The sequence below is a fragment of the Thermobia domestica genome, chromosome 16 (assembly GCF_964235325.1).
Source record: "Thermobia domestica chromosome 16, izTheDome1.hap1.1, whole genome shotgun sequence".
In the NCBI taxonomy this organism is placed as follows: Eukaryota; Metazoa; Arthropoda; class Insecta; order Zygentoma; family Lepismatidae; genus Thermobia; species Thermobia domestica.
The window spans coordinates 79,843,169-79,864,416 of NC_137469.1; the positions used below are offsets into that span (position 1 = coordinate 79,843,169).

Sequence of the window (21,248 nt, forward strand, 5' to 3'; positions counted from 1 at the left end):
GTAAAGGAAGATTCGTTGTAGTAGGCCGTAGGATTTATTAAAAACTCAACTTTGAGGATAAATGAGCGTATTAGTTTTAAGTTCAAACTGAAGTAGACCGTAGGATTTATTAAAAACTCAACTTTGAGGATAAATGAGCGTATTAGTTTTAAGTTCAAACTGAAGTAGACCGTAGGATTTATTAAAAACTCAACTTTGAGGATAAATGATCGTATTAGTTTTAAGTTCAAACTGAAGTAGACCGTAGGATTTATTAAAAACTCAACTTTGAGGATAAATGAGCGTATTAGTTTTAAGTTCAAACTGAAGTAGACCGTAGGATTTATTAAAAACTCAACTTTGAGGATAAATGAGCGTATTAGTTTTAAGTTCAAACTGAAGTAGACCGTAGGATTTATTAAAAACTCAACTTTGAGGATAAATGAGCGTATTAGTTTTAAGTTCAAACTGAAGTAGACCGTAGGATTTATTAAAAACTCAACTTTGAGGATAAATGAGCGTATTAGTTTTAAGTTCAAACTGAAGTAGACCGTAGGATTTATTAAAAACTCAACTTTGAGGATAAATGAGCGTATTAGTTTTAAGTTCAAACTGAAGTAGACCGTAGGATTTATTAAAAACTCAACTTTGAGGATAAATGAGCGTATTAGTTTTAAGTTCAAACTGAAGTAGACCGTAGGATTTATTAAAAACTCAACTTTGAGGATAAATGATCGTATTAGTTTTAAGTTCAAACTGAAGTAGACCGTAGGATTTATTAAAAACTCAACTTTGAGGATAAATGAGCGTATTAGTTTTAAGTTCAAACTGAAGTAGACCGTAGGATTTATTAAAAACTCAACTTTGAGGATAAATGAGCGTATTAGTTTTAAGTTCAAACTGAAGTAGACCGTAGGATTTATTAAAAACTCAACTTTGAGGATAAATGAGCGTATTAGTTTTAAGTTCAAACTGAAGTAGACCGTAGGATTTATTAAAAACTCAACTTTGAGGATAAATGAGCATATTAGTTTGAAGTTCAAACTGAAGTAGACCGTAGGATTTATTAAAAACTCAACTTTGAGGATAAATGAGCGTATTGGTTTTAAGTTCAAACTGAAGTAGACCGTAGGATTTATTAAAAACTCAACTTTGAGGATAAATGAGCGTATTAGTTTTAAGTTCAAACTGAAGTAGACCGTAGGATTTATTAAAAACTCAACTTTGAGGATAAATGAGCGTATTAGTTTTAAGTTCAAACTGAAGTAGACCGTAGGATTTATTAAAAACTCAACTTTGAGGATAAATGATCGTATTAGTTTTAAGTTCAAACTGAAGTAGACCGTAGGATTTATTAAAAACTCAACTTTGAGGATAAATGAGCGTATTAGTTTTAAGTTCAAACTGAAGTAGACCGTAGGATTTATTAAAAACTCAACTTTGAGGATAAATGAGCGTATTAGTTTTAAGTTCAAACTGAAGTAGACCGTAGGATTTATTAAAAACTCAACTTTGAGGATAAATGAGCGTATTAGTTTTAAGTTCAAACTGAAGTAGACCGTAGGATTTATTAAAAACTCAACTTTGAGGATAAATGAGTGTATTAGTTTGAAGTTCAAATTTTGTGTAGAACGTACTTTTACTGTCTACTATCATTTTTACTGTTTACTGTCTACCTTATATTGCTTTATATTGAATTGTGTTCCTGAAATTATTGGAATTCTAGATTTCGAGGGATTTTAACATTTTATGGCCCTTACATGACGAGAAATTTGTCCTCCAATCAGACACTTTAGTCCTCAAAGTCCTCCAATCAGACACTTTAGTTTGTTTACCTTAAGGCAAACAAACTAAAGTGTCTGATTGGAGGAGAAGTCAACTATTTGTACAACTATTATCTGATGAAACCATCCTGCTTTATATTGCCCTTTCCACTAAGACTTTTTGATCAATATATTTTTGTATCTTACATATATATATATATATATATATATATATACAGAGTGATTCCTTGAAAACTCAGGGATTTCATTTGGTTCTAGAATTTCTAACTGAAGTCAGATTTTCATGCGGTTTGCTGCAAATCACCAAGGAGGGATGGGAGATTTATGGGATGGGAGATTTATTACTGGTTTAAATTCACCTGGGTAATATAGAGCATGCCGCAAGAAAAACAGCAAATATTCGCCATTGTACGTTACAGTTCGAATGAGATATTGGATATTTGAAGCGAAATCACATGTTGAATAGAGATTTCTTCGGTGACTTAGTGTCAGTACCTGACATCTTTCACAACATCCTCCAGCAAGGTCCGATGCTTCCCTGTCTTCCTCAGAAGCGATCCTGTTTCCTGCAATTTATTCACTAACGACCATATTATGTTCCTGTCTGGGGTAAAACGTGAGGCAAAGTTGCGTGTAAATGCCCTTTGCGTAGCAACAACAGATCCCGTTCTCCAAAAACTTTTTAACGATAAAATCACGTTGCTCCAAAGAGTACATTATTGTAACTGTGTCCTGATCATATTGATACAGGAGCACAGCATAGTTCTCAATACAACGGCCCAGTTTCTTGTTTTTTATTGACCGTCGCGAGGTTGCCATCTAACGAAGAAACTCAAATCTCCACACCGCACCTCACCTAATTCCAATTCGATACAGTGGCGAATATTTGCTGTTTTTCTAGATTCGTGGCCGATATTACCCCAAATGAATTTAAACCAGTAAACATAGTTCCATAAATCTCCCCACGTTCTTTGATCATTTGCCACAAACTGCATGAAAATCGGACTTCAGTTAGAAATTCTAGACCCGAATGAAATCCGTGACTTTAAAAGAATCACCTTCTATATGTTCTATGATGTACTATAGGAAAGGTGTTTTTAGTTGTTTCTATAACTATTCTCTGAACTTATAATTGTTTTATTTCTGACAAAAAGTGTCAGCTTCATTGGGTAATGAAAAGTAGGTTATAGTAATACCCCGCGAAAGATATGCAAGAAGTAGTGGACTGAAGGCAAAAAATAAATTTGCTTTTCTTGAAATAGGAAATAATATTTTATTCGTTACATTTTATGGTTTTCGTTTTCACAATATGAAGTGTCGTAAATTATCGTAAGTGGTAATATTCAATATGTATTACACCGAATCTACTTTACACCTAAATTTCCCCACACCGAGTTTTCCGTACACCGAATTTTCCTACACCGAGTTTTCCTAGACCCACACACAATAAAACATAGTTTTTATGCTCATATTCTGTATATTTTTCGTGTTTGTACCTAATTTTTTTTTTTTTTTAGTCTTTTCCCGGATTGTCCGCGATTCTTGCTATCTGCAGTGTCCTTGCCACCCAATTCCGCGCATAGTCCGGGCTTTACTATATTCTTAATACTAGCTCTCAACTTACTCTTAAACTGCAGCAGTGTCAGTACTCCGTACCATATACTCTTTCCAAGGATAAGGGAAAAAATGGCCCGACTGCTTGGTACGTTAGGTAAATAAGCCAGAACCTACCTTTAATGAAAATACTCATACAATACATCCAGTACTTATTATTATTATTATTATTATTATTATTATTATTATTATTATTATTATTATTATTATTATTATTATTATTATTATTATTATTATTATTATTATTATTACCATAGTTTCACTTTGTCTCAAACTCATTGAAGTTAGACATCAAAACTTTCATTTACTAACGTGGGTTTCAGGTTCTGTTGTTCTTGGCGAGTCTTCTGATTTTCTCTCTCTCTCTCTTTCTCTAACATCTTCTCATTGAGCGTATCCATGTTTTGCTTTGTACGTGAGACAAAACCATGGAGCCGTCAACAAAACTCAACGGGGATGAGAAACAAAGACATGCAAAAACTCATTCTAAGGCATTGTGTCCTCAGAGAACTTTGTCCAGAGAAGAACTGCATTTAGAACCACAGGAAGATATAATGAGGCGGAACGTGTATTACATAAACTTATTCAAACAAACAAAAATAGTCTTGCGTCATAAACATGCTTCTCACCATAAATTTTAGTTACCGACTTTTGGGTAGTTTGTTCCAGCAAACATATACGAATATTGTCAAGTCTTTGTTTGTCTCAACCTACACTATGGACTTTGTTGTGAGGCTCATAATAGCTGATGAGACAGAAATTAACCAAACCAGTGAAGTAGTTCAATAGTACAGCGCTCACCTCTGGTGTCAAGAGGGTGCGAAGGGTCCCTGGTTCAATCCCAGCCGATGTGAGTTAGTTTTGAACAACACCGTCCCGGTGGGTTTTCTCGGGTTCTGCCGTTTCCTTCCAAATTTTCGTTCCATCAGTTATTTCATAATCATAATTGTCCGCTTTCAATAATCATCCGTTTCCTTTAGCCTGCAATACATAACTGTAGGATGTAATACTAGAAATTTTATAAAATTTTATTTCATTTCATTTTATATCACACTTGTTCTACAAAGCTGAAATTTTAGACCTATATTAGCTTTTCTAATCAAGTGGTTGCTAAACTTATGAGCTACCAACCAAAAGAACTGCGAACTTTATAAAAAAAAAAAATCTTACATTTGTTTATTGCATATAAACTTACATTTCTAGTAGATATAAGGGGGCCGCGGTGGCTCAGTGGTAGAGCGTTCCCGGGTTCGATCCCAGCCCCCCCACGTGAACTTTGTGGTGGACAAACACGGTGTGCGTGGGTTCTCTCGGGGTTCTCCCGTTTCCTCCCACTTTCTTCATTCCACCATTTCATTCATTTCTCATCATCACCGTCTCCTTTAGCCTAACCGGCATAGCTGTGAGACGTAAAACTCAAAGATTTCATTTCATTCTAGTAGATACTAGCAGCGTTCACCCCGCTTCGCTGCGGTCACCCCGGAACGCAATAAACTTTGTTACTTAGATAATTTTTACTTTTTCGCTTTCAAGTGATATGATAAAAACCATAGAAGATTGCAGTAAATCTTAACATTATATCGCCTGTCATTTATGTTAACCCGCCTCGCTTCGCTGCGGTCATCCCGGTGCTGGCATATTGTAAAAGTGTCTGTAAAAATAAGCAAATCAATTAAAAAATTTTAAACAGAAGATTCAAGCTATTTTCCGCTGTATATCGCCTGTCATTTATGTTAACCCGCCGAGTGACACGGTCATGCGGGTTGCATATAAATACGTTTATTTTTACCTATGATGAACTAATAACAAAGGATTTGTACGTTATGGACACTTGAATGGTCAATTATCTCAAGACACTGGTAATTAAAAATTAAAGTGATATGATAGAAACCATCTAGGGTCCAAATCCTAATAACCCCCCAAAAATGAAAGAAATTGGTTCAGCCGTATTAGCGTGATGAGCGGACAAAGAATTGTACGTTCTCTTTTATATATATAGATAAATACGAAATCGAACTATCCCAGTTAACAAATGTCTAATATACACACGGAAGCATAAATTGCACAACCCCACACGTATATAGTCAACTGTGAGATGAGGATGACAATGACAGTTGCGTGGGAGAAAAGTAGACCCTAGTTGTTGGTGTCAGCGTTCCCTGTCGTTAGCTTCAGCTCACTGCAGGAATCAAGATTAGCCAACCGGAGCGTTTACCGGATTTACTGAAAATGTCCCCGCGTGCTACTAGTAGTTTGCGAATGACGATTTGGCGATCACTGTTGTAATTCATGCCGTTCATGATGCATGAAACGTTCTCACACTTACACATTCGCCAATCCTAAAATGATGGTCGCCAGTCCTTCACGTACAAATTATGAGAAGTCCCCTCCCCGCCCACACCCACGGCCTTCGGTTTATTACATCAGGGCATAAAATTTCCAAACTAGACAATTAGATTCAGGATAATCAATGTTGAATTTGACAGTTTATATACATGTTAAAAAACGGACTTCACTCTCCATATCCGTTGTAAAGACTTCACATTCCGAGTTTTCTCTCACTCAGTGACCGTTATTTTCGTCCAATACAGAAACTACGCAACCCTGTGAGTTTAGGCATAAACCATTCCTACTGGACACTGGTCGCCAGCTCTAAATTTGTGGTCGCCAACTCTAAATTTCTAGTTGCCAATGGCGACCTGGCGACCGGGAATTTTGCACCCTGATTTAAGATACGCTTAAATGAACTTAAATTGAAGACAACAAAATTGGATGAAACAGGAGCGGACCGTAACATGAGGCATATTTCCATGAAGTTTTCTTTTTTTTTTTTCTTTCTTTCTTTCTTTGCTGTTTGTTATAGACTAGAATATCCTCTTTAAGACTCCGAGGGGTGCCATCTTGTTACCCTTGAACAATACTCCGAATGACGTCTTGAATATGGCTGCCGATGTAATTCTTGAGTGAGCATAACTTTGTATAGAATAAGGATAGAAAAGGCATGTTTATGCCAAACTAAAGGAAATTGATTGGGATATACAGGGTTTTCATAAAGTATGGACGGATTTAATTCGCTTATAATTTACATAAAAATGCTCATAGTGAAATCAAATAAAATGCAAACGGTAGCGGAAGGATTAAATTTTTACCTGTAATTTTGCACCAGCTCAGTTCATTCACCGCCACACATGGAATTCCGAGTTCCATGGACCGTCTAGGAATCGACTTCTGTGGGCTGTTGATGATGCTTTCCCTTACCCTGCTCACTGTTGCAGGCGATGTTGTCGGCCTCCCACTTCGAGGACGGTCCAGGACGCTTCCTGTCTCCAAGAACTTAGCATGCCACTTTCGGATTGCACTCTCAGTCGGTGCCGGCTTTTTGCACTCTTTGGTGAACTTTCGACACACCAGAATTGGTGATTTTAGCTCTGCGTACCACAGAACACATTGCGCTTTCTCTTTCACCGACGCCATCTTCGATACGGTAAAAAAAATAGCCTTCTCAGAGGAGTTTCCATTTATTTATTTCTTTAAAAGACACACACACCAATACAGCTTACAACTTACTTTTAACAGTCAACATTGAAACAACAATGAAAACAACAATGGATTGAATTTGGTAAGAAACTGACCCTTGCCCTCCCTCTCCCTCTCTCAACGTGTTCAGAGTTGCCGCTTATCTAACAGTGTTGCCAACTAAAAATTTAATCCTTCCGCTACCGTTTGCACTTTATTTGATTTCATTATGAGCATTTTTATGAAAATTATAAGCAAATTAAATCCGTCCAGACTTTATGAAAACCCTGTATACATATAAAGTACATAGTGATGTTTATTGTAGATATTATTCTTTTATTAAAAAACACAATTCCCAGAACATGAAGAAATGTGTTTTAGTTCAGTCGCGAATAATGCTAAAATACACAATACCGTAACATAAGGATATAGTTTCATCCATTGCCATTTGTTATAGATTAGAATGTTAGAATGTCTAGATCTAAATTAGGGTGACAAGATTCTGACAAGCGAAAAGTAGGACACAAATATAATAGTATATGATAGTTTACTGCGTCGGTAATACGCATGTCCTTATATCATCTAACGTTAAGTTAATCATTCATTTTTATTAAACAGAAATGTACTTAACAAAAATATTGAAGGAATTCAACACAACTCCAAATGCTTTGGTAGATGACAAAGTGGTTTATTCTTATGAACGTACGGTGAAACTTCGTGTAGGCTAAAGATTTTTTTTAAAATCGATTTTCGGAGCGTAGAATTATATTAAGGAATGAAGGAAAATTTAGACCAGCACGAGGGAACTTCTACTTAACTTGGTTAGCGTCACTGTCCTACACTCCCAAGTTGAAAAAGAAACCTTTCCCTACCTTACTGATATCTCAACAAGCCCTTCTCAGTAAAAACAATATACCTATTATTGCAAAACAATGGTTTGTTGATTGTTCTTCCCTGATCTTTTAAGGAGTGATAAAAAAAAACAGCGCGTCATCATTCAGAAAATGAGTGCCTATGATTGAAAATGTTGTGATTAAAGAATGAAACAATAAAATATTTCAAATAAGTTAACTCAGGACATTTGTCGAATTTCTAGGCGTCTTCGCAACACACAGGACACCTCTTTGAGAAACAGTACTGTACTGCGAAAATCAGTAGGTCTGGTCACCCTATCTAAATGTATATAGATCAAATGAACAAGAGATCCCCACGCTATAATAGTAGAGTTCGTACAACAGCGAATCACATCAGATGATAATATTTATCCAGAAATTATAGTTCTAAGGCTAAGTTTAAGTTCACTACGAAACCTGAGGAAGACCAATTTGTTCACAGTTCCCCTATTGAATTTCCAAGGAGCAAAAGATCTTTTTCTTCCAACAATATTTAAGACTTGAACAAAATACTGCAAACGTCAATCCATGTGAGTTCTACTATGCAAGAAAACTTCATTGATTAATATACATTGTAAAAAGTGAGTCAATAGTGCAATGGTCTGGATATATGAGTGAAATAATAACGCGCGAAGAGAACAAAAAGGCATTTACGCGTTAGGTATTTGATGCTATGATTGATTTCCTGTTTCCCATCCTGACGCTGTAAAGACTAAAAGGCAGAATCTCTTTTCAGAAATTACGGATAGAATTTCAATATATATATATATATATATATATATATATATATATATATATATATATATATATATATATATATATATATATATATATATATATATATATATACATGGAATCAGATACCTGGAATTTCTCACTTAATCAGTTTGGCGAGGAAACTTCCATCAGATACGGCAAGCGAAAGTGCAGTCTGCAGTCTTGTGATAATGATACTGTCTGCATATCAAGTAATAGGATGGGTGCTTTCATATCCTATCTACAGTTTGTAAAAAAATAACTGCATCACTTACTAAAAAAGTATGGCAGGACATCTAAAGAATAACAGTAGTTACTTTTAGTAGTGATATGCATTCATAGATTTTCATGAAAACAAAACTCGTGTGGTTTTCTTACACAGTCTTTTATTTTGTTGTTATTTGTTTCCCCTTTTTGTCACCAGGTGGGTATGTTGTTGGCTAGTGTCGTTGAAAAACTGCATATGCAATATCGGGTGGAGATTGATAAAGTAATGCACATTGTTCTTATCGCGTGATTGTTTGCCTGATTGGTGTTGCAGTGTTTGCTTTTATAGTGTTCTGAAGTTTATAAATATATAAGCAGTGTATTTAATGCAAATAGATTGTTATTGATTTGACGAATCATGAGCTTGAAAGACACTTCACCTCGCAAACAATGACAAATATTGGCCCTACAGAAGGAAGGAGTAAGTCAAAGAGAAATTGGTAGAAAAGTTAACGTTCATCAGTCTAGTGTTAAGAATCATTAAGAAACAGCTAGAATTTGGACACTGTTCACTTAGAAACAGGTGTGGAAGGAAGAAGAAAACATCTGCGAGGGTTGATGGAAAATTGAAGTCACTAGCGTTGCAGAAAATAAGCATGAGTTCACGTCCATTGGCTGCACAAATGGAAATGGAGTTAGGTATTAGAGTGAGCCATTCAACAGTAGTGTCTAGACTGAAGTCTTTTGGATTTGACAAGAAAAAGCCGCGAAGGAAACCGCAACTGACAAAGAAACATAAGGATGCAAGGAACATCTTTGTGCAAAGGTACGGGGAATGGACAGAGGAAGACTGAGATCGTGTGATTTTTTTTCGGACAAAAAGAAGTTTAATATTGTTGGAAACGATGCTGGAGTAAAGCTTTGGATGCGCAGGAGGGAGGAATTAAATGATAATTGTATACCTGAGACACAGAAGTTCTTGGTAAGTGTTATGTTGTGGGGTTGCTTAACATCGAGAAGAATTGGAAAAATTGAAATTTGTAATGGTTCAGTTAACACCGAAAATTACATACAAATTCTTAATCATAAATTAATTCCAACAGCTAGGACTTATTTTACAGGGGCAAATCTGAACAAATTGTACTTTCAGGATGACAATGCCTCATGCCATCGATCTCGTTCAGACAATAATTGGTTTAAGGAGATGGATATAGAGAGAATCCTGTGACCTCCTAATTCACCAGATTTAAATCCTATCGAAAACCTGTGGCATATTATGGATAAGAAACTGAGGAAAAGGTGTTTTGAAAACAGGAACCAGCTAATGGCAGCAATTGTACCAAGGTACCATGATTTAGGCATGTTAAAATGCCGTAATCTTGTTCACAGTATGCCCAGAAGAATTCCGGTTGTCAGGAAGGCTAAAGGAGACCATACAAACTACAAAATGAAGGACAGTATTAAAAATGATGATATTGTGTTATTCAGTCGCTTGGAAATCAAGAAAATAATATTTTTTCTTTCTAAATGTTATCTTATAAGATGATTTTTTTCAATTAGTTTCTTGCAAAATATTTTTGTAATATAGTTGTGTGTGTTCTAGGGGTACTTCATTTTACATTAATTTTGTGAATAATTGTAAACAAAATGTGTTTGAACTAATTCAGCAGTTACAATAATCATCCAGTAAAATGCTGGTTAAATTTTAAATATGCTGTATCATGCAATTTATATGACCCAAATAAGAAAATTTATTGCCATAAATCTAAGTGATGCAGTTATTTTTTTTTACAAACTGTACAACATAGTGTCTATGTCAATGGATATGATGTTCGATATTCCATCTCAAAATGTTTAAGTTTGTCACGCATAAGAAAGTCGGAACACGAAGGCAAAATTTGGATGTAGATGACCGGAAGGAGATAAAGCTAGCAAGATACATCTTCTCATGATTCAAGAACAATCCACAATGTACATGGACAAGAGACAGATAAAATGACAATGTATATGATGCACTTACAGGATGAGACTTTAGCTTTTAAATTGTAACTCCCGATGAATTCTATGATACCATCCGTAAAGAAGTTATCAGCCTGGCATTAATGAAGAAACTTCTGAAGATTGAAAACAAACAATTGTGTGATATGGAAAAGGTGTATTCTCGGCTATTAGTAATCATTTAACACAGGAATATAGATTTGTACTCTGTCTTTCAGTATGAACTTCCTCCATTACCGATATCTCTAATAGATGAATATGGTAACAAGCTATATTGCTCAATCTCTCTAGGATATGTCGCGAAATTTTAGAATTTAAAACTTAAGAAGTATTTAGTAATTAAAATGAATTTCGGCGCCAGACAATATCAACAATGCTCGGTTACTACATAGAATCACTACTTTATAGAAACTTAGTCTTACACTACCAACAATGTTCGGTTACTACATAGAATCACTACATTATAGAAACTTAGTCTTACACTACCAACAATGCTCGGTTACTATATAGAATTACTACTTTATAGAAACTTAGTCTTACACTACCAGCATGCTCGGTTACTATATAGAATTACTACTTTATAGAAACTTAGACTTACACTACCAGCAATGCTCGGTTACTATATAGAATTACTACTTTATAGAAACTTAGTCTTACATTACCAGCAATGCTCGGTTACTATATAGAATTACTACTTTATAGAAACTTAGTCTTACATTACCAGCAATGCTCGGTTACTATATAGAATTACTACTTTATAGAAACTTAGTCTTACATTACCAGCAATGCTCGGTTACTATATAGAATTACTACTTTATAGAAACTTAGACTTACACTACAAACAATGCTCGGTTACTATATAGAATTACTACTTTATAGAAACTTAGTCTTACACTACAAACAATGCTCGGTTACTATATAGAATTACTACTTTATAGAAACTTAGACTTACACTACAAACAGTGCTCGGTTACTATATAGAATTACTACTTTATAGAAACTTAGACTTACACTACAAACAATGCTCGGTTACTATATAGAATTACTACTTTATAGAAACTTAGACTTACACTACAAACAATGCTCGGTTACTATATAGAATTACTACTTTATAGAAACTTAGTCTTACACTACCAGCATGCTCGGTTACTATATAGAATTACTACTTTATAGAAACTTAGACTTACACTACAAACAATGCTCGGTTACTATATAGAATTACTACTTTATAGAAACTTAGACTTACACTACAAACAATGCTCGGTTACTATATAGAATTACTACTTTATAGAAACTTAGTCTTACACTACAAACAATGCTCGGTTACTATATAGAATTACTACTTTATAGAAACTTAGTCTTACACTACCAGCAATGCTCGGTTACTATATAGAATTACTACTTTATAGAAACTTAGTCTTACACTACCAACAATGCTCGGTTACTATATAGAATTACTACTTTATAGAAACTTAGTCTTACACTACCAGCAGTGCTCGGTTACTACACAGAATCACTATTTCATTAAAACATAGCCTTAGACTATTATAATTATATTAATATTATTAAAAGAATCAAACAAGTGTGTCGTGATTTCGCGGAATTCAGTAAAATGTGTTGTCAGTTAGAAAAGGTTGGTAACAACTGCATTAATCCATTAGTAAGATAAGAGTAGGCTTATACAGTATAGTTAATGAAATATAGATCAAATTATGATTAATCCTAAAATTTAAATTTTGTTTAACTGTAACATTGTGCAAAGAAGAGATCTATCAATTAATATATCTCATCGAGCTGAGTGAGATCCTTAACGATAAATTGTCATGCGTAGTTTTCGAGAAAATGGGATAAACAAATATTTATTACCGTTAGTAATTGATGATCTTTATTCTCTTGAAAGATATTTAAGTTGAAAACTTCTCTATTTAAGTTTAAAAATGAGTTTTAACTAACAGGTTTTATATCAGGGCCGTAGCTTGTAGGGGCAGGGGAAAACTGCCCCCACAGGGAAGCTCCCCACCGTTCGAGGGAGGGCTATTTTAAGACAAAATGTTCTTACTCCATATACGATACGAACATCAAATTATGAATCAAGCATCAAACAGGTTCACTACATTACATAAACAAAACAGCACACAAAAGATCAATAAAACAAATATGAGTCGTCGGCCCATTTCAGTAAAAACTGCCTACTATTAGGGGCCCTAGAAACAATATTTATTCGTATGGCTTTGAGGTTTGTCAATATTGTCCCCTTAATTAATTTGTCATATATGGAACGAGCCCAGGGGCGTAACTAACGGCACCACAGATTTTGCCGTGCGGGAAGGCCCACAGGCTCCGGGGGCCTATAAAAAGTAAGAGAAAGAATGAAAGAGGGGCCAAAGAATTAGAAAACAACTTTTCTAGGGGACCCAAATACGCATATCAATGCTGCCCCCCACCGAAAAAATCTAAGTTACAGCGCTGTTTTAACAGCGATACAAATACTCCTAACGGTGACACACATATTCCTATTATTAACGCACATTCCTCTTGTAAATGAAGAGATACAAATATGAAGACTTGGATTTTTACTAAACAGCACATGAGAATGGGAACTTTTCCTTGGAAGTACAAGCCCCTCACTCTTTCAGAATCGTAGCATTTAACTTGTTTTTAATGTCTGACGAGAATGCTATACCATTTTTGTATGTTAGCATTTAGACCTAAATAAACATCAAACCATGACTGTAAAGTCCGACTCAAACCACTTGACGTCTGTTGAAATCCAATGGTATGCGGGTGCGACGTTGTCGGATTTCGTTTCCTTTCGTGAACAAGCATAACGTGAAACATTAAGTCGAGAAATTACGATATTGAAAAATAAAAATTCGTTTTTACTGTCTCCATAAAAATAAAAGATGGCGCCATCTACTTCCTAATAAATCCATAATAATAAGTGACCCACATATCCGTGACGATCCACGTCGTCACACATCCCCCTCCTTAGATGAAAAATTTTACCCAAAGAAATTTTTCATTACTGACCAATTTTCAATAAAATGAACAAATTAAATCATCTTAACCAGATTTGAGGAGTACCTTACACATTTTTCAATGAAGATGAAATGAAATGATGATGGAAAAAAAGTGTTAGTAGATGATTGATTGATTATGAAGGTGAACAATAACAACATATACACACAAAACTGGTACCCTCACTTCTCATTATACTTTTCAATTATCACTGATGTTATTAACATTTCTTTGTTCTCTATATAATTTTGCTAAACTTGTATGGGTAACAACCATTTTACCATCTTCAGTCTTACATTGAAGTGTGTTAGCAGTAGGTTTAGATACGACTGTCATTGGCCCCCACCATTGTGGCATCAATGACTTTGTTATGTTATCTTTCAAGGAAGATTTTAACTGAGACTTAACCAACACCCTGTCTCCGACAGCAAACGTGACTGGAAGCATCCGCTTATTATACAACCGACGCCTTGCTTCCCATGCTTTATCCATATTAACGAAAGCTTGCTCCCATATTTGGGCATTATTAGGACCCTTCAAATCCTCAGGTGTAATACTCCACTTTACCATCAACGTATCCACCGGTTCTCTCCCAAAAAACAGACGAAATGGACTAGACTTAAGCTCCGCATGTTCCGCAGCATTAAGACAAAATTGGAGCTCATTCAGGAAACGCACCCATTTCTCCTGCTTACCATCCAGATATGCCCGAAGGCTCGTTTTAACCAGTCTCACATATTTTTCAACTGCGTTCCCTCCTGGAAAATACGGAGAACAGCGTATGTGCTTTATCCCATTACCAAACAAAAATTGTTTGAAGTAGGCCGATGAAAAACAAGGGCCCCGATCCGTGGAAATAGCTCTAATAAATCCATATTTACAGAAAATATCATATAACGCCTTAACTACTAACTTACTAGTAGCATTGCGTAAGGGAACTAAATGTAGATAACGACTCGCATTATCTAAGCACAGAAGGACATACTGATACCCGAAACTAGAAGGCAACGGCCCCGCTAAATCTGCGTAATAGTGGGCGTTAACTTCCTTACAATATTCCGAAATTAGTTGTCCTTGCGGAAGAGTATTTCGTGCCTTTACTAATTGACACTCATGGCACGAGCGAACGAAGTCCCGCACTTCGTTGAATATATTTGGCCAAGAAAAATATCTACAAATCTTTTTATATACCTTCAACAAACCTAAGTGCCCGCCATTGGGCAATAAAGTATGATAATAGCTTAGTAGTAGAGGTCTCAAAATACGTGGGACGAGTATTTTATAAGGCGACACCTTGGCCTTGGTTTTTATGTATAAAGTATCTCTCATTAACTTATATTGTTCATGCTCTCCGCCATGGCTCTTTACCATCTCATAAATATCCTTAGTATCTGCCTCTGATTGCTGATATTGTTTAATGTCCTCATGTGCTAGCGGTAAATTCCACAGACTATACATATATCCCTCTGAGTCATTAAAAGGACAAGGATCAACATCAATATCATTCGGATTTATCTCATAAATCCTTGAAAGAAAATCTACCTGATAGTTCTTATAAGACGAGACATGCACCATTTTAAATCTGAACTCAAATAAGTTCTGCACAATATTGGCATATCTTCCTAAGTTCTTAGGGTTTCGCAGCATATTAACCAAGGCACTATTATCCGTGAAAATAGTAAACTCCGAACACAAAAACGGGCGAAATCTCATTACCGCATTATATATAGCAAGAAGTTCAAGTTGAAAAATAGTGCGATTAAAATCGGCTGGTTTCAAAGTTTTACTGTAGAACCATATAGGACGCAATAAACCTTGCTCATCCTTTTGTGACAAAATAGCCGCTTGGCAACGTAAAGTTGCATCTGTATGCAAGTAAAAGCGCTTACTCATATCTGGAATTCGTAAAATAATTTTTTCAGCAAAAGCCTCTTTTATTTGTGCAAGACTAGCATCCTGTAACGGACCCCACTCAAACTTCACCTTCGGAGATCTTAATCGATTCATCGGTTCTACGATACCTGCATAATTATCGCAGAATTTAGCGTAGAAATTTAAAAATCCTAACATTTTACACAACCCCCGGCGATTCATAGGCGGACGGAGATCCTGTATGGCTTGCAACCTATCTGGCAACATAGATATCTCATCATCTTTAATAAGAAACCCAAAAATTCAATACTACTTCTCAAAAGTAAACATTTATCTGGTGAGATGGTTAAGCCCCTTTTCGCAAAACGCGATAAGACTTCTTCTAACAACTGATTATGTTCTTGGATTGTAGAACCAAAGATCACAATGTCATCTGCATAGTATTCTACCCCGCGCCCACGTAAGTCTCCCAGGATCTCATCCAAGGCCCTCATAAGTGCTTGTACTCCGACACAGATACCCATGGGGATTCGCAAATATTCATATAATTTATCCTGTACGGCGAATGCTGTGAGCTTACGGCTATCGGGAGTCAACTGTAACTGGAAAAAAGCTTTTTTTCCATCGATCTTGCTTACATATTTAGCTTTAGCGAGCGAACTAATGCATTCCTCTATATTAGGACATGGCAAGCCGTCCCCACAAATGAGCCTATTCAGTTTAGAGTAGTTGACTACTAATCGAGGTGACCCATCTTTATTACGCACTAGGAAGCACGGAGATCTATATTCAGACTTAGAAGGTTGTATCACACCATTTTCTAATAATTGTTCAATTAAGTTCGATAACTCTTGTTGCTGACTTTTCGAAAAAGGATATTGGCGCTCCCGAACTACTTCATCAGACTTTAATTGAATAGTGTATTCAAAGTCACTGATAGTACCAATTCGGTGGGTAATGACATTCGCATATTTATCTAATAAATATTCTACATACTGAACCAAAGTAGGATCTTGTTTCACCATATCCTCATCAATACCATTCAAAATCTTAACCTTTTCATCTGTACTAATTTCCCACTTATCGCTTTTACAATTATTAAATGCTAATAGTAACGGATCCCCTTCCTGACCCAAAACATCAGAAAAATTATAATCTTCATTACTATAACAAGACGTTACATCATTATTAACACACTGTTTTTCTCCCTCTATTGGCATAGAACTAACAGAGCCACCTACATCCGCGACACTTTTTCGATTAAAGCTGGAATTCTCTTTTAGTTCCGCAACCGAATGTTTATTGTTTCTCAGACCGTTTACTGTTTTATGTTCTTTCTTCCGGAATGAATGCTTTTTGTCAAACCTGTTATTGTCCTCTCCATTACCAAACATCCTTGGACCACCAGACGCAGTTCCAATGTCGCTCTCCCTATCAGCAGTAGTTTCAGGAAAACTCGAGCGAGCGAAGACCAATTGCCTATTTACTCCAGGTTTGTTCTTTCTTTTGCTCCAGGGCGTACCATTGGGACTAGAGAGATCTCCCAAAAATAGCCTAGCGGATGACCCTCCGTCGCCAGGACCCCTGGAATGACAAGAAGCCGCAGAAGAATTCGTTTGGAAAGATGAGGGGGAGGGGAAGTCAACAAGAGGGGTTGTAACATTTCCTTTGCTAAAAACAACCTTAGATTCATTGAAATCCACTAAAACTCCTTCCTGACGAAAACAGTCTAGTCCCATCAAAATGGGAAATTCCAAATCTTTAAACAAAAACAGTTTGCATTTAAAGGTGTAATTATTCACCGTAAACGGAACCAAAACTGAAGGTCTTAACACCATAGATTCGTTATTTATAGTCTTTCCTTTAAAACACTCTTTATAATTTACTTGCACATCACTAGAGTTTTTAATTTTATTAAAGAGCTCCAAATTCAAAAGATTAATCACACACCCACTATCTAAACAACTATGCACTGCAATTCCACATACTTTAACTTCTATACACGCCGCATCATCATTTTTATTTAAACGATTTAAGTTCCTATTAGTCTTATTTGAAAAAGAAGAAAATGTTTTCGAAGTTTTGTTTTCTGGGCATAGCCTCACTGGATGTGGACCCTGACATTTGTAACAGCTTATAGTTCTACGAGAATTCTTAAAGTCACTCCCTACCGGAGCATCCGGCAACCCTGTTTGGGACCTCGTTTTATAACTAAACTGCTTCATATAAAGTTCATGATACCTGTATTCACTAACTAGTTTATTAAGTTCATCTATTGTCTGGGGTTTTCTTTGGTAAAACAACCGCTCCCTTATGTTCGGAAGAACGCCACTGGTAATAAAACTAATCAGCTTTTCGTCCCCACAACGCAACTTCAAAAGTTTATCAACAGTGGTTACACGCTTTACAAAAGCTTTTAAATCCTCGTTATTCTCTTGATGGCGATACATGTATTCTACTATTATTCTCTGAATAGCACATTGTGATAATAAATTATGAAAAACAAAGTCACGTGCAAAATCCCAGCTTTTACATGTATGTGGCAGCTCGTTCAGAATTTCCTGCAGTGGACCCGTAACTTTCCCACGCAATGAATACAAAACCGCAGAAAAAGGAAAACGCTCAATATTACAAAATTCATCAATCTTTTGAATAAATTGATACAATTTTAAGGGATCCGTACCATCACAATTCTCTAATGATTCCATGAATGAACGTAAAACCAAAAATGCTGATGATTGTTCCATCTTATTAAAACAACTATTTTGTGTCAATTCAGATAGAGGTTCAACTCTAGCTTTATCGTTCACCGAGCTAAAAGGTAAATGACCTGGCTGACTGCCAGCTGTTTGCACACACACACTTCCACCCGGCTGCGTGGTTGTGTTATCAGTGCCTCTACCTTGACCTACTACAACACCCGAACCAACAGGTGCACTCTTGCTGTTAGCAGTTGTTATGGACAACAGCAGTTTCTTAGCGTCACTTTCATTCATAGAAAATATTTTTGATTGCTTTTCATCTATAGTCATATTCAAAAACGCATTAACATCCACAGGAATTTCGTCTACAAACTCTTCTTCAAGAAAGAAACTAGAGTCACCACCTACAGCCATTGTTTTTTTTCGGATACGATTCTATACTTATATACCAGATAGCATGGGTTCGATCCCCGGAACCAATTCCTTGAACTGCTGTACAAAGACTTCCTACAAGATACCCAATTAATATAAACGAGCAAGTAATTACATGCACAGCCCTGACTTCATATGCCATTAACATGAAAAGTAAACACCTGAATTTAAATTTAAATTTAATAAGTGAGAGTATTTTAACCGAGTTGGTCACTGTTCTGTAACGAAAAACACCCTTAATCCCCCTTCTTTTTTAGAATGACCACCCCGGGCCAAAAATCCATACTTGAATAGAATGAAAAAGAATAGCACACATCTAAACATTCAAATACAGACCCGCCCACCGGGGAAATAATCCTAAAAAAAGCGAGGAGAGCTTTCGCCGGTACTGTATTAAAAGGCCGCGTAGCGCACCCAGAATATGTATAGGTATAACTCTCACCTTTAATTTACGAAAAATGCAAGCAAAAATTCTCAGTTGTTTTAAGGAAGTTAATTAGCAATGACAAAACCTACTATTTCAATTTTAACAAGGATAAACAATTTATTATAACAAAGAGAAAAAAGTAATAATAATAAAAAATAAAAAAAGAGCAAATAGTACACAAAATATTAACAGTTGGATATTAATAGTAATAAGAAGAATAAACAATCTTACTGTTTCTGATGGAAAAACAGCCTAGCACACATTAAAAAAAAAAAAAAAATGTCGCCATTCCAACATGGCTTACACCAACCTCTAATTTTCGTCTTTCAGTAATCTAATTTTTCAGTCAGCAATATTTTACACTTGCTCGTGACTAAATGTGACAATCCATAAGTATTTATCATTTTTCAAATACATTTATGAGTATACTCACGAAATTTCTGATGATAAATTTCACACCAATTTTCACAAAAAAACAATAATTTAATTTAACAGATTTGAAAAAAGAAACACTACATACCTCGAACAGTGACCAACTGACGATCTACGTCAGTTGATCCATGGCTTCCATTCCGGGTTCAAAACCAACCAATCACAATCCGGATTTTATATCACGAGGACCTCGTCATTTTACCTTACCAGCTGGTACCAGATCTTCATATATATTTTCTTACTACACACAAACCTGATTTTGAGAGCAAAAAGGTAGGATGGAAAAGGGCAAAGGGAGAATAAGGTCTTATGTCTCCATAAAAATAAAAGATGGCGCCATCTACTTCCTAATAAATCCATAATAATAAGTGACCCACATATCCGTGACGATCCACGTCGTCACATTACGAATTCATTAACGCTATAGTGACATATAAGGACGTACCTTTGAAAGTGTTTTCTTCTAATCCAGGAACAAAGATATTAGACAACATCGCCCAACTTGGATATTGTGAAAAGGAGGACACACCTTAAGCGTCAGGAAGTTTCAACCGGACTCTACAGTACAGTTGTTCTACTCAAAACTATGTAGCTCTAAAGATGAAAATAAAAGAACATTATAAATTCATGAAATTCATCATATCCAGAAGTTGCCTTTAGAGATAGATGTTGCTATGGAGACTAGTAATACGAAACTGATGTAGTAGTGGCTTGGATTCCATTCTTATTTAGCCTCGATGCTTAAAATGGATGTTGAATTTCAATCAATCAATCACGTCCAACTGAAGACGGATGTGCTTATAATCAACTTCATGAAGATGCTCTGTGATATATATATATACAGAGTTCATTATAAAAGTAATGCGCATTTTCTGGGAAAAATAGATTTGTTGATCGGACCTGTACAAGTGCTTAAAATTCTTCAAAATACTTTCCCCTGTATCAATACACTTGTGGAGTCGTGTCTGCCACTTCTGGAAGGCACCCTGAAAGTTCTTGACGGGAATATCTTTCAGGAACGTTGTAACATGCTTTTGGATGTTTCTCACGGTCTCCCAATGCTTTCCTTTCATCTCTCTCTTCAGTCGCGGAAACAAAGTCGCACGGATCCAAGCCAGGACTGTAAGGGGGACCACCGAAGTGTTGCTTCGGGCCAAAAAGTTGGTAACAATAAATTACGTGTGGCTAGCTGTATTGTGATGGTGAAGCTTGACCGTGTCTTTGGTGTCAGCCCTGACACGCGCGACCCGACGTTTCAATCTCTTGAGCAAGTCCAGGTAAAGAACTGAGTCGACAGTTTCTCCCTGCAAGACGATTCCTCAGGCGTCAAAGAAGACAATGAGCATCGTTTTAATGCCAGACTTGCTCATTCGCGCTTTCTTAGGGTGGGGGATGATTTTGTGTGCCACTCGCTGCTCTGCCTTTTCGATTCTGGGTCCTACTCGAACATTCAAGATTCGTCTCCGGTTACGACAGAATTAAGAAAGTCCGACTCATTTTCAATCAAATCCAACAATTCTTGACAGCGCAAAACTCGTTACAAAGTCGAAAAAATACACTTCACGCGGAGGGACGTCTTTCCGTCATACTACTCGGAGCAAACTGGCGACTGGCTGCG

At 36.2% G+C, this 21,248-nt stretch overlaps 1 protein-coding gene and 1 long non-coding RNA gene across 2 annotated transcripts in view; one reads left to right on the forward strand and one right to left on the reverse strand.

The window, feature by feature from the left end:
- LOC145673192 (uncharacterized) overlaps positions 1-21,248 on the forward strand; it is a 473,383-nt gene that overhangs the window by 75,522 nt on the left and 376,613 nt on the right. The gene's annotated exons all lie outside the window — the stretch shown is intronic.
- The window catches only part of LOC145673191 (uncharacterized), a 65,025-nt gene that overhangs the window by 10,260 nt on the left and 33,517 nt on the right, over positions 1-21,248 (reverse strand). Inside the window, exon 3 of the long non-coding RNA XR_014128730.1 lies at positions 20,076-20,224. This is a non-coding gene — a long non-coding RNA (uncharacterized LOC145673191). The remainder of the gene's footprint in view (positions 1-20,075; positions 20,225-21,248) is intronic.